Genomic DNA, 14,568 nt, shown 5'->3' with positions numbered 1-14,568 from the left:
TTTCTACTAATGACATGTCTGCATTATTAGGGGCCCTCTGTAAATGTATTCTGCATAATTAGTGTATGAAAGAAATGTGATAAACCATTATTGATGCTGTTATAAAAAGAATAGCAGAATTATTCTTAGAATCTCTTAAAATTGGAATATATGTGATTTTGACTAAACAGTTTCTCCTTACCATGATAGAAATATTACTCAATCATCACTCCCATAATGCCCTGAAACAAAAAAAAAAAAAAAGAGGGAGAGGAGGAGAAGGAGAAAAGAAACTAGCTTTTCCAGCACTAGCAGATTTAAGAATCATGTTGAAAAAATTAAGTTCCTTAGCTCTGGCAGAATTTTTGGTAATCATGACATTCCTTTATTCCCATAGGAGAGTAGCCTTAGAAGACCCTGAAATCTTGGTGGTCATGGGCCACACAGATTTTCCCCTACATTTGGGAAAATATTCAAGACATAAGGAATCATAGGAAAATATACAATTAGGGAGGAAGAATCCAGATGATAATTTTTACAGATGTTGATTTTCTGTGGGGGGAGGGGGGAATCTATAGGCAGTTGTTTTGTAATTTAATGGTTTTTGTATTCATTAATGTGCTTCTTTCGTTCTTACCCCTTTGCGAAGGCCAATTAATTCATACGTAAAGCTCTGTTGAATACCTTCAGAAGAAAGATTTATTCTCAATCCTAGAAGTTTAGGGACTTTTGTCTGAGGAAATTTAGGTGGAAAAAAGTTCCTGAAAAGAACTTATCAGACATCTATACATTCTACTTGAAATGAGCATGAACAAGTTTCTTTCCAAAAGATTTCCATGGTTGAGCCACCTAAATGATGAACAAGACTCAGAGATCTTTTAAAGAATTATGCTGCTATTTGCTTTAATGAAATGCTTTTGTTCCCTCATCTGTCTCAGATTCAGCTTGATTTTGCTTTTCTCTAGTTCTAGGAGGAACTTCTGCTTATCTGACAAATTGCCTTCTTTAGTCTTAAATTTGATGTAAGCTTATTAAGCAGATATACCTGTTACTTCTTACTAGTTTTATCAAGCTCATATAAAGTCATATTGGCTGTGTTTGCCATTTTTAAAACAACTATAACATTGGAAAATTTTCTTAACAGATACCAGGGGTCATTTATGTCTCTTACATACTTGTCTGCTTTAGTGTATAAAGTTAGCTTTGCATTTTAAATCCTATTTAATTGGCAAAGGCTTAATTAAGAATGCAAATATAACTTTTTTAACTCATTACTTTCAATGTATACTTTAAATAAATTATTTTATGAGCTCAGTGGATTAGAACCAGTTCTCCATTTATCTGTTTGCATCATTTAATGGTGATGGAGGGAAGCAGATGGAATTAGATTTTACTTCCCCTTTAAAGAGTTTTAGTTTTTGTGGGAAGGGCAAATCTAGTAGCTGCCAGAGTAGTCGGGGCTGTGCCTTTTTCTCAGATAAGTTGTAGAAAAATGCAGTACTAGAATCACAGCTGAATTTTATTAGCCAGCAAAGACGCTTCATTATAGCTCTGGATGTTTTACTCATGGAAATAAGAATTTGGTTAGTCCCTATCAGTGGGAGTTAATTGTTAAATTGTTTGCCAGATATCCTTTCATACATGGTTAGTACATCCTTTAAACAACACTGCCTAGGGGTAGTAGCATTGCACTGCCAACACTTTTGTGGTTGTGAAGTCAAGGAAGAAAACAAGATACCAATACTCTAGTTTTCCTCATGTTCTAGAATAAAAATAATTCATCTATCAAGAGTTTATAAAGTAACTTTGCGTTTGTCAGTTTCTGTTGCCTACAATTTTTGAAAACTGGGTTCACCTGAGCCAACATCTGTTACCTAAATACTTAATAAAGTAAACAATCTTGGAAAGAGGGAAAAAAAGATCATTAATTTAGAGAATTTTTAGCTGAGTTCTTTTATCTGAGAAGGAAGAAACGGGTTTTATCTTTTACCAAGATGGCACAAGAGGATTGGGAGGATTGTACATGGAACAGTGAAGAAAGAAGATATTTAGGTTGCTAATCATACCTATTAATGGCCAGCCAAGGAAATATAACTTGACAATATTTTATGCCTAATAGACACAGAAATTTCTATAAATCAATAAGAAAAATGTAGATAGTGCAATAAAAAAAGACCAAAAATCGTCGCAACAGAGGATAGCCAAGTGGATAATAAAATATGTCAATTTTATACACAGTGAGATACCACCCTATAACCACCAGAATGGTTAAAAAAAAAAAAAAAATGGAAGACTGACTACCAAATGTTAGAGAGGATGTGAAGCAACTTATACTTTCATCCATTGTAAATTGTTGCAAACACTTTGGAGAACAGCTTTGCTTCATCTACACTAAAGCTAAACATTGATATCTACTCAGAGTGGATGAATATTAAAAATTTGAAAAGATACCACAGGTATTGATGTCATAGTCCATTCATTGTAATTAAGCTCTTTAGGTTACAGGGAGTAGAGGCCAACCCATGTTGCCTTGCGGAATAGGAAAATAGCCTAGGAAGCAAGAAAATTCAGAATGCTCTGCCTACCAAGAAAGACAGAACTCAACTTCACTCTAAGTGCTCTGTTGTACCATCATTCAGTTACCCTCCTATCACCTGCTCCCAACTACAATTAATACAGCTTTATTCTATCCTGTACTGTTTCTTCTTTCTCTTTCATAGTTCATGTTTATTCGTAACTTTTGCTTCCCCACCCTACTCATAGTTTTTGTTTCCTTGGTTTGTCATGACCTCTTTTCTATCTCTTGGTTTCTTTTCAGCTTCAACTCTGAGTACTGCTAACTGCCTCAGTCTCTTGGCATTTCCCAGAGTAAATATCCGAGAGAATCTGATTGCCTTTTCACTCCAGGTTATGATTACTTGGTTGCTCTCAGAACAGTTATAATTGTGTAATTATTTGTCTGTCTTTTATGAAAAATTTTAAGCTCCATGAAGATGTGAAAGGTTTCTGTCTCGTAACCTAATATCCTTGGCACTTTAATACAGGGGCATGAAAACAGCACAGAGTAGGCAGAGACCCTTTATGTCACTGTCATCTAAATGTATTTTTTCCTTCATATCAAATCCCCTGAAGATGAGATATTTTAGTGTTTAAGAATAGGGTGGTATTGGCAGTTACTACAAATGTAGTATCTTGAAATTATATTCTATGATTTTGTGTAGGGTTTACCAGATTTGCAAGTTTTTATAATGCTTACCATATATTTCCTACTAACAATATTACTAGATTTCACTTACTACTCTTTCCTTGGTTAGTTTGTAAATTGCAAAATGTTATTTTAGATAAGAAATAAAAAAGACGATCCGTAGTTGAATACTAGTTCTGTATTGTTGTATTGAACATAGTAAAGAAAGTGAGAATATATGCTGTTAGTCATTTTTTACAATGTCTCAATATTGTATTTGAATTTTTATTTAATCAGGAGAGAAAATTTCTGACAGTCACTGGGACAGATGGGATTCTGCTTTTTCTATGTTTGATGTGGAAAAGTGATGGTGGGTGGCATGATTTATGCATATTGACAACAGTGGAAACTGTTTTCTAATTTTACTTGCTGAGTATATTGGACATAGCTGGGGGGAAATTGTTCTTAAAAAATGAAACACAAAACTCCTCCTTCTCATCATATCTTTTTTCTAACAGCCTAAGAAGGATTTTGTTAATGTTGTCTTTATTGCCTGGTAAATATTCTGGGCTTATTTGATCTTAAGGGATAAAAGACAACATTGGGTTAGGAATAACAGGAATAGATAGCAAAGTAAATGGATGTCCTACAGATTAAAATGTTACACTAGCTGAAAATAGTTCTGTCATTTTTCAGTTACATAGAAAGTTCACATACTTGACAGACAAGATACTTGATAAGAATGCTTACATCACTGACTATTTCCTAGCCCCATATTCTTTTCAGTAGTACCACTTGGATCTGTAGATACATAGAGTAATTAGACATTTTAATATGTTGTCATTTGTCCTTACAGGCAGTCTTTCCGTGTAGGTATGATTGCCATTTTACACACAAATGAAATTGTATGATTATGAGAACATAAGTAAAATGTTAAGCATATGTCTGACAAATAACAGGTGAACAATAAATGGTAATGTTACTATTCCAAGAAGAACAATCTAAAATTTTTGTAGTATCTGTCTCCCACCCCTTCTAATTCTATTTCAGCTTTTTCCTCATGGCTGCATAGTTGAAAACTAAAAAAATAAAGTCATCCCCTTAAATAAATCTTTCCCAGATAGCTAGATCTAAAAATTCTTATCATCTTTTAAAATCATCTCTGCAGGTAGTTTTATTGATTAAATTTTATTGGCTTCCCTGCCCTGGTTTTTGAAAGTTTTATTTGTGCATTATAGGAAAAAACAAGATATAAATTAATTCAATCTTATAGCTCAGATAATTTTCATTTTGGTGTATCTCCCTCCTCCCCCATAATATTATGGAGATCACAAAGGTTATGTCCTTTTTTTTTTCCATCTGACATTATTTCCTCCTTATAACACAGCTTATTGTTCTGTAATTTTGATGCTTCCTTATTATTAGACTTTTAGATTGTTTTATTTATTTGTTTATTTATTTACTTTGCATTTGGTATTTATTGCCCTCATATAAGGCATTTTCCTGCAATTTAGTTGTGCCCTTGTATTAGATTCTCAGAAGTAAAATTATTAGGTCTAAAGGATATGAGCACTTTTAAAGCTTTTGATGTATATTGCTAATTTGCTTTCCAAAAAGGTTACACTGATAATGTGCATTCCACCTGCAGCGTGTGCAACTCTTCATTTCATTGCAACTTTACTAGCATTTTTTTAATGTTTCCAAGTGTGATAGGTTTTAAAATGTGTTCTATAACTTCAAATTTTTTAATTTTATTTTTGTTGAAGTGATATATAATTAATGTAAATATTTCAAACAGTACAAACAGACAATATGGAAAAGTACAAAAAAGAAAATAAAAATCATTCAAATTCAGACTACATAGAAATCCTTGGGAAAGATTCTTTTCAGATATTTCTTTGCATAAATTATACCATACTGTTTTATAGCTTTTTCCCCACTCAACAATAAGTTATGGTTATCTTTTTGTGTTTGTTATAGATCCTCATTTCTCCCCCATCCCCTCAAAAAGGAATCCATATCATTGTAGAAAATTTATGTTTGGGGCCAAAGTCCCAGAGTAATAAACAGTGTTCATTTGTTGACCATTTTTTTATTTGTGTACATTTCTTTTAGGAAACTTGCCAAGATTATTCTTAAGTGGTTCAGATCCTCTGGCCGTGTATTATCTAAGTATTTCCAACAATCCTACTTAAAAATAGTAAACCTGTTTTTCTCCTACTGGGACTTTTTTGGGAGATTGAGAAAATAGCCTTGACTGTTCTGCCATTCTCGCCTCTTTGAAATTAGATAGAAAGAATGAAATTGTGACATTATTATACTGTCTTAATGAAGCTATCTTCTGAAAGAGAACTATTCATTGGCTCTTTCCTCTAGGGCAAATTATAAAGATATAAAGAGCAGTGGTGGTGTTTTGTTACATCTCCTTCCAGCTCCTCCTTTTTATTATTTGTTTCACCTATGTAAGTGTTCCTAGGGTAGAGAGATATAAAGGGATACCACCCCATCTTTGTGGAAGGTGGAAAGGGGTACTAACATTTATTAAGCACTTATGATATAAATATTTCAAAGCATTACTAAAGGTTTCTTCGCTATAAAACACACTTCTTATGTTCTTGTCTAATTTTTTCAAATCCCACTATTTTGAAACAGGTAACATCTGCTGAAAACAAATAACATAATGCAATGCATTTTAAGTAATGGGTGATATATGAATATAGAGGCTGATAGTTTAGTTTTTGTCTCTAACAGGGCCTTATAAGCAATGTATGGACTTGATCCTGGGAGAAATCGGGAGCCAAATAGAATTTAAAACAGGATGTGAAAGACCCAGATGTCTGTTTTTAAAGGATCACTCTGGCGGCTCTGGGGAGAAGATTTCAAAGGGGAAAAGACTGAGGCAGTTGGAGAGCTGGCATATTAATCTAAATGAAACATGAGGTGACCAGAACCAGAGAGAGGCAGTGGGAAAATAGAAAAATTGATAGATTTGAGAGAAGTAAAAAGCAAAGTCTCTGGGTGTTGAGGCCACATGGCGTAATGTTTTACATCATGGGCTCTTGAATCGAGTTGAATCCTGGCTCCCTTATTTACCAATGTGTAACTTGAAGACATACATAAAATCACCTATAAAATGGGTTTAATAATAGTATCCATCTCACATAGGCTTTTATAAGGATTCGATGAGATAAAGCCACTTAAAGCATTTCATATCAAGCCTGGCACAAAGTAAGTGCCCTAAGTATTAGCTTTTACTGCTGTTTGCTATTATTATAGTTTATTATCCAAGGTGGCTTTCTGGAATTAATATGTAAAATACCCGTTTTAAATTGCTCATCTATTTCTTTTCATCAGTTCTCCTCTCAAAGAAAAAAAAAATCTGCCTTACTAATGTCAAGGAAAAAGATAATTGGACCTCTAGAATCCATTAAAACAAGTTAAAACTGAATTTCAGTGTCAAAGTTGCTTTATTTTGGTACAGAGGAAGGACTAATAGCTTACTAACAAACTGACTTTAATTATCCCCATAGATTTAGAGCTATATTATGGAATCAAAAGCTCTAAAGTATAAGAAAGGAAGATCTGAAATGATGGAAAGTGGGGGGAGCTTTTGTGGCCCTCTTTTTCTACGGTACCACATTGTATTTGGACACTTTTAGTGCTAGCAGTGTCTTATTTTTTTCTAGCATTCTTTTAAGACAGTTTTCTGTCCTTAACTTAGAAGGGTCCTTGCTGAAGCACTGTGTGAGATATGACCTTCGTTAACCCTTCCAGCTTCATCTCATAACAGCACTTTAAAAAAATAATTTTTTTTATTAGAAAAGTTATATGTTTACAGAAAAGTCATGCATAAAATAAAGTTCCCATATACCACCCTGTTATTAACACATTGCATTAGTGTGGTACATTTATTGCAATTCATGAGAGAACATTTTTATAATTTCATTTTGCTTGTTCAAGTACTTCTGTAAAGGAAAGCTCAGCTCATGCTCTGGTTTAATAGAAGAAAATGCAAAATGAATAACCAGGTCCCATAAATGACCTTCAAAGGAGATGTTATATTTGGTAATGATTTTTAAATTATGATACAGAAATGATTTTTAAATTATGATACAGAAATGACTAAGGGTAATTCTGGGAAGTTCATGGACTAATCTGAGCAAATATTGTTTTCCAGAATGATTTGAAAAATGTGTCTTGAGAGTAAGCATATATTCTACTAAGTGAAGTTACTGTATTGTTACCAGTTTCCAGGTGGTTAGAATATGATAAAATATTCTTTAATACCATTTTCTTAAACATATTTCAAAATTTCTTTGATTCATGTGGTGCTACAATTTCTAGGAATCATTGTTGGTTGACTCTTTCCCCAAATGTTGTATTTCTCCAGCTGGATCAACAAGGGACCATCTTACATTGGGTCTTCACTAGATAGGTTTAATTTTTTGCCTAAGTATTGGTATTAGGGTTAGTGTAGAGAATTACAGTTCTAGACTAACCATATCATTTTAAAGATTTTTTTTTAATTAGCCCCTTAATTAAAAAGTTAATGGTAATGACTATCTTGTCTAGTTGTTTGTTGGTTACGTTGGAGTCGGTCTTCTCACTAATGTCCTTGTGTTCTGCTCTGTAGGCTACTTTAGGAGACTTCATAAGTATTTACAAGGCTAAATGTGAGATTTTAATTTCTATGAGCATGAAATTATATCATGCCAAATTTTCTTACCTTAAATAATATATTTTTGTTGATCTAGATAATAAAATTGTTGCCATTGCAGTTTAAGATTTTTTAAATCCCAATCCTATTGATTAAACTGCTCTCCTTGATAGAATGTCTTAGTTCTCATGTGGTTTGCTTTAAAATAATAACATAGAAGGTAAATATGGATGCTCACAACACAGTAAACTTATTTTAGTTTTACTATGGATTTCAGAATTTCAGTTTTAGGGAAATTCTCCATTTCTTATGTTAACATTTAATCTTACCTGTATTTTCTCTCTTCCCATAATTAAAAATGGAGAGAGACAGTACATTTTGGGATGGAAGATTGAGGGGAGAGACTATGCCGCTATTAACAAGGTAATTTTGACACCATGGGGAAGTTACCTAATTTGTGTCTCCATTTCTTTGCTGTGCTTCTTGCTAGAGAGTGTTATTAGGAAAAAGAATAAACTTTTCAAAAGGCAGGTGCTATATTTTTAAAAAGCCAATCTTTTTGCTGTATTTTATTCCACTGTTTTTGGAGTGTAGATTGGCTGATGAACAGATTGTGAAAAATGATAACATGTTTATCTCCCACATGATTAAATCAAATTATAAAATTTAGTTGTGACTTTAAGGGAGTTTTCTTTTCAAATCAATTTTTAGGCATTTTTAGTGTTTTATTAGCTTCATGAGTTTGAACTATATGATTCAGTTTTTAATGCTTTTAAATGTTCTGAAAACTCAGAGTACAAAGGGAATAATGTAAAGAAGTTAATTCAAAGGTTACTATTAGACTGATCAATAGTAACCTTTGTATCAGCTTTCCAAGTATACTACTACTTGAAATATGCTACTGACCCCCTCTAGTGGCTACAAGATAGCATTTTTTGTTTGTTTGTTTTTGTTGTTTTGTTTTTTAATGAAACAGGTATTTTAACATGAAAGGGTGTTGTCACATTACTGCAGTATGCAGGAGTAAAGCTTGTTCTTTGTAGACTGTGGTCAATAAATGTTTCACTGCACTAAAATGACATTTCATTTTTGTGCAAAATATGTTCAGAATTTTAAAACACTAGCAAAATTTTAAAACACTAGCAAAAGCAGTAAATACTGAAACTATCAAATTGCAGCTCAGGACCTTTGAATCTTGAGGATGATTGTATAACAATGTAACTTATGAGTGGTGACAATGTGATTGGGAAAGCCATGTGGATCACACTCCCCTTTGTCCAGTCTATGGATGGATGAGTAGAAAAATGGGAGAAGATGAAAAAAAAAAAGAGCACTAGCAAATATGAGAAGGAAGGTTTTTTGTGGAAAGCAATTTATATGTGGGATCTTAAAGCAAATATGTTTAACAGGAAAAATATAGTGACTGTATTTGAATTCCAGATTATTAATTTTAGGTAGAGCTTGGTGTTTTCAAAATATGTTGGTGATTAGAGATTGTAAGCTCAACTGCACCATCTTTTTTTTTTTTTTTTTCCTTATGGGAGAGTGAGTGGGATAAGAAGCAGCCAATGAATCTTATTAGTATTATAAGTATTATCCCTGAAGTCATATCAAGGATATTTTGAAAGTATGTTACAATTTATCAAGAACATTTGACAGTATATCAATTGTGACCATCAAGTAATTTCTTTCCATATCCGTCCTTACCTCCCCAACCCCACTCTCAAATAGCAGACCTTATAAATTCAAATGAAAATTGTTCCCTTCAAAGTGGACATCTTGGGAGGCAAAGTAAGTGTCTCAACAACATTGCCACTTTTCAGAACAGTTTTATAACTTTTAGAATTATCTTTAGAACCTATGACAAAGCTTTTTTAAAAAAAGTAACACCAGTGGTATCAAATTGATATTAATCTTTGATAATAGATTTGATTTTTGAGAGAAATCCAGAACTCACTTAGAGCCCTGAGGTAGGATTATCAGGCTTAATTATACTATTTTGAAGTTATTCCATTAAAGCAGTGAGACTCATTATTTAATTTTTATTCTGTGGCTTTCAAAAATGATTTGAAATGGCTCTCCCTGTTTTGTAGCTATGTCGTAAAAATGACTCCAAATGTTGTGAGAAAACATGTTCTGCACAATGGGAACATCATTGGCAAAATGATAGACATTTCCAGAAAGACTGATTTTTAAACAGTGAGGGTTCATTAATGTGTATATATTTATTTGTTAAAAACTCAAATTACTTATATGTATATTTACCTCAGTGTAGTTACTGACTCAAGTAGAGTAACAGATAAATCTTAGTTATTTAAATTGAATAGCAGTTAAATTGGGATTCATAAGTATATTATACTTTTCTCTTGGAATGATTTATATAACTTATAATGGAGTTTATTTAAATGAAACTTTACTTGAGTTAAAAATACAATTACATTAACTGCTGTACCTCCACATTCATTTATTAACTATTACTTAAAATGTGTTACATCAATATTGCTCTGAGAGTCTTTTGTTCTATCATGTCTTTGTTGTGAGGAGATAGTACTTGTTTTGAAATAATGGAGTTTGAAAAAATAGATAAGGATACAGGAAGTGTGTTTTATAGTGAAGAAGTGTTTAGTAAGCTTGATAATAGTTACATTTAGTTTCAAGATATAAAAACAAATGACGGTTTTGACTTGCTCAGTTTAAGACTTACTGATATGGAGCAAGTTAGTAGAAATTTATTTTATGATGAATTTATTCCCGAGCCATAAGTTTGTGTTTCTTCAGTTTCTTCTGGGATATCTTTCTCTTCTGTGTAACAGCCTCTTCTGGTTTAGGAGCAATTTGTTCTTTCTCACTAAGGATCATCTCAGTGTAGCAGGGTGAGCTCATATATGGGTTAATCTGACCATGAACTCTTTAAGTATGGTGGCACATCTTGGGGGCTTTGTTTACATGGATGTGCTCAGTGACCAGAGAATCTACATCTAAACCCTTAAGTTCAGCATTACTTTCTGCATTTTTAAGCATGTGCAACAAAAATTCACTCTTTTTGACCCACTGACCCTGTGTCCAGCCTCCACTGTTTGGCCTAGGCACAGTTACCAACACCACGATTGTAATGACGGAATGGCACACACTGTGTAAAGTGACATCTTTCAGATATTTGGTGGCTTTTCGAATGTGCATACCCTTGATGGCCTGAGCAATTTCTTGGGTGTTCTTAGAGTGAACACAAAGATTTGAACCTCTTGATTTGCATGATTTTGTGGGGTTTTCTGAGTCAAGTGAATAGTGAACCATTTTCAGAGATCACCTTAGGCTGCTTAGAAGATCCAAAAATCTGCTTGTAATATAAAATTTGGATTATAAATTAGAGAGTGGTATTGTATTTAGATGAGCAATTCAGATTTTCTGTTTAGAAATGAATCAGCCACAGTTGTCTGAGGTAAGTGGCTTCTGAAGTATCGTACATTTTTACCTATTACAGGTAAGGCTCTTATTATTTTTATTGCAGTCTTCTGTCTTTAAATCTAATGAAAAACTTTACCATGACAACAACTAAAATGTAGAAAAGCTATGTTTATAAAGTTAGCATTATTATCAAAAAAGAGAGCAAGAAAAAACACTCAGTACCTTGCCCCAGGACTTAAAATAAATCTCGATATCTGCTAACAAGTCTTATTTTTTTGTGAACCATATGATTGCTGTAATTACAAATCCTTTTTGGTGTGATTCTGTTATATGGAAACAGTCTTACCTTTTTTCAATTTTGTTGAAATAAAAATTTATATCCTTAAAATGCATCCATTTTAATTGTACACTTTGAGTCTTGACAAAGGTAAACAACACTCCCTGCATTTTCTTGTACTTCTTTGTAGACAATGCCCAACTGCACCCTGGCCCCAGGCAACCACTGATCTGCTTTCTTTTGTCATCATGGATTTGTTTTGCCTTTTAAAAAATAAATATTATTACAGTATAATTTATATACAATGAAGTACCTGCTTTGCCTTTTCATTAGTAGTTTTCTTGGCACTAAAATACTTTCCCAGGCTGATTTATTTGATTGCTAAGGCATTGCTTTGTTTTGATATATGGAGCACAGGGTAAGTCTTCTTTTGATTCCTTCTAGTTCTAACTTTAAATATAATTTGTTAGTAAATTCACAGTTGAGAACTTAGTGCAGTAGTACCCTTTTGGATGGAGTGTTTTATAAGCAAGCATTGTTAAAGTTTGACAGTTTTACTTTGAATACTTGGTGCTACTGTCTGTTGGAAGGTTGAATTTTAGGAGGGAGCTTGTATTCATATGTATAAATTTCTTTACCTGAAGATATCAATTTCTTTTTCATGAGCTGTTTTGCTATTTTGGATATGGATTTTGCCTCCTCCTATTACTTTTCCTTCTTTTTTCTTTTCTTTTTTTTCTTTTAAATGAAATTCCATCTTGTCATTGTTGATGGGGCAGGGGAGGTGTCAGGTTTGCCAGAGCTTTGAGACCATCAATGTTGTACTTCAAATAATTGTTTCATTCGACGTACCAATACTTATGAAACGTAGCAAAGGCAGTGGTAAGAAATGTATAGCTCTAAATGCTTATACCAAAAAGGAAGAAGACTTCAGTTCAGAGACCTAACCTCAAAACTGGAAGAAAAGGACAAGCAAGCTAAACCCAAAGTGAGCAGGAGGAAGGAAATAACAAAGATTATAGCAGATAATTGAAATAGAACACACACACACAAAATAGAATCAATAAAATGAAAAGTTGGTTCTTTGAAAAGATCAATAAACTCTACAGAACCTTTACATAGGAAAAAAACAGGGAGGACAACAAAAATCAGAAATGAAAAGGGGGACATTACCAGCGACCCCGCTGGGGAAAAAAAGGACTAAAAGAGTATACTATGAAAGACACCATTTTTAATAGCAACTAAAAAAATCAAGTACCTAGGAATAAACTTAACCAAAGATGTAAAAGACCTATACAAAGAAAGCTACATAACTCTACTAAAAGAAATAGAAAGGGACCTTAAAAGATGGAAAAATATTCTATGTTCATGGATAGGAAGGCTAAATGTCATTAAGATGTCAATTCTACCCAAACTAATCTACAGATTCAACGCAATCCCAATCAAAATTCCAACAACCTACTTTGCAGACTTAGAAAAGCTAGTTATCAAATTTATTTGGAAAGGGAAGATGCCTCGAACTGCCAAAAACACTCTAAAAAAGAAAAATGAAGTGGGAGGACTTACACTCCCTGTCTTTGAAGCTTATTATAAAGCCACAATTGTCAAAACAGCATGGTACTGGCACAAAGGTAGACGTATTGATCAGTGGAATCGAATTCAGAATTTGGAGATAGAACCCCAGATCTACAGTTGACTTATCTTTGATAGGACCCCCAAAGCCACTGAACTGGGACATAACAGTCTTTTCAACAAATGGGCCTCGGAGAGTTGGATATCCATATCCAAAGAATGAAAGAGGACCCCTACCTCACACCCTCCACAAAAATTAACTCAAAGTGGATCAAAGACCTCAATATAAAAGACAGTACCATAAAACTCCTAGAAGATAATGTAGGGAAACATCTTCAAGACCTTGTAGTAGGTGGCCACTTCCTAGACCTTACACCCAAAGCACAAGCAGCAAAGGAAAAAATAGATAAATGGGAACTCCTCAGGCTTAGAAGTTTGTGTACCTCAAAAGGAATTTGTCAAAAAGGTGAAGAGGCAGCCAACTCAATGGGAAAAATATTTGGAAGCCATGTGTCTGACGAAAGACTGATAGCTTGCATATATAAAGAAATCCTACAACTCAGTGACGATAGTATAGACAGCCCAATTATAAAATGGGCAAAAGATATGAAAGGACAGTTCTCTGAAGAGGAAATACAAATGGCCAAAAAACATGAAAAAATGTTCAGCTGCACTAGCTGTTAGAGAGATGCAAATTAAGACCACAACGAGATACCATCTCACACCAATTAGAATGGCTGCCATTAAACAAACAGGAAACTACAAATGCTGGAGAGGATGTGGAGAAATTGGAACTCTTATTCATTGTAGGTGGGACTGTATAATGGTACAGCTACTCTGGAAGTCAGTCTAGCAGTTCCTTAGAAAACTAGGTATCGAGTTACCCTTTGATCCAGCAATTGCACTTCTCGGTATATACTCAGAAGATCTGAAAGCAGTGACATGAACAGATATCTGCACGCCAGTGTTCACAGCAGCACTATTCACAGTTGCCAAGAGGTGGAAACAACCCAAATGTCCTTCAACAGATGAGTGGATAAATAAAATTGTGGTATATACACACGATGGCCTACACGGCAGTAAGAAGAAACGATGTCATGAAACGTATGACAACTTGGATGAACCTTGAAGACATAATGTTGAGCGAAATAAGCCAGGCACGAAAGAGAAATATTATATGCTACCACTAATGTGAACATTGAAAAATGTAAAATAAGTGGTTTGTAATGTAGAATGTAGGGGAACTAGTGATAGAGAACAATTAATGAAGGGGGAACGATAACCCAACTAGAATAGATAAGCTATCGTGGGTAAATTTGTTGTTCTGGGAATGCCCAGGAATAACTATGGTTTGTTAATTTCTGGTGGGTATGGTAGGAACAAGTTCACAGAAATATTTCTATATTAGGTTATTTTCTTGGGGTAGAGTAGGAACATGTTGGAAGTAAAGTAATTATTTTAGGTTAGTTGTCTTTTTCTTACTCCCTTGTTATG

The 14,568-nt window shown here is 33.7% G+C and overlaps 1 protein-coding gene and 1 pseudogene across 3 annotated transcripts in view; one reads left to right on the top strand and one right to left on the bottom strand.

The window, feature by feature from the left end:
* CERT1 (ceramide transporter 1) overlaps nt 1-14,568 on the top strand; it is a 169,537-nt gene that overhangs the window by 70,851 nt on the left and 84,118 nt on the right. The window lies entirely within an intron of this gene.
* On the bottom strand, nt 10,566-11,114 carry LOC119508330 (annotated as a pseudogene).

This window comes from Choloepus didactylus, chromosome 13 (genome assembly GCF_015220235.1).
Source record: "Choloepus didactylus isolate mChoDid1 chromosome 13, mChoDid1.pri, whole genome shotgun sequence".
NCBI lineage: Eukaryota > Metazoa > Chordata > Mammalia > Pilosa > Megalonychidae > Choloepus > Choloepus didactylus.
The sequence above is the reverse complement of the archived record's forward strand: the minus strand, read 5'-3'. Positions and strand labels throughout refer to the sequence as shown.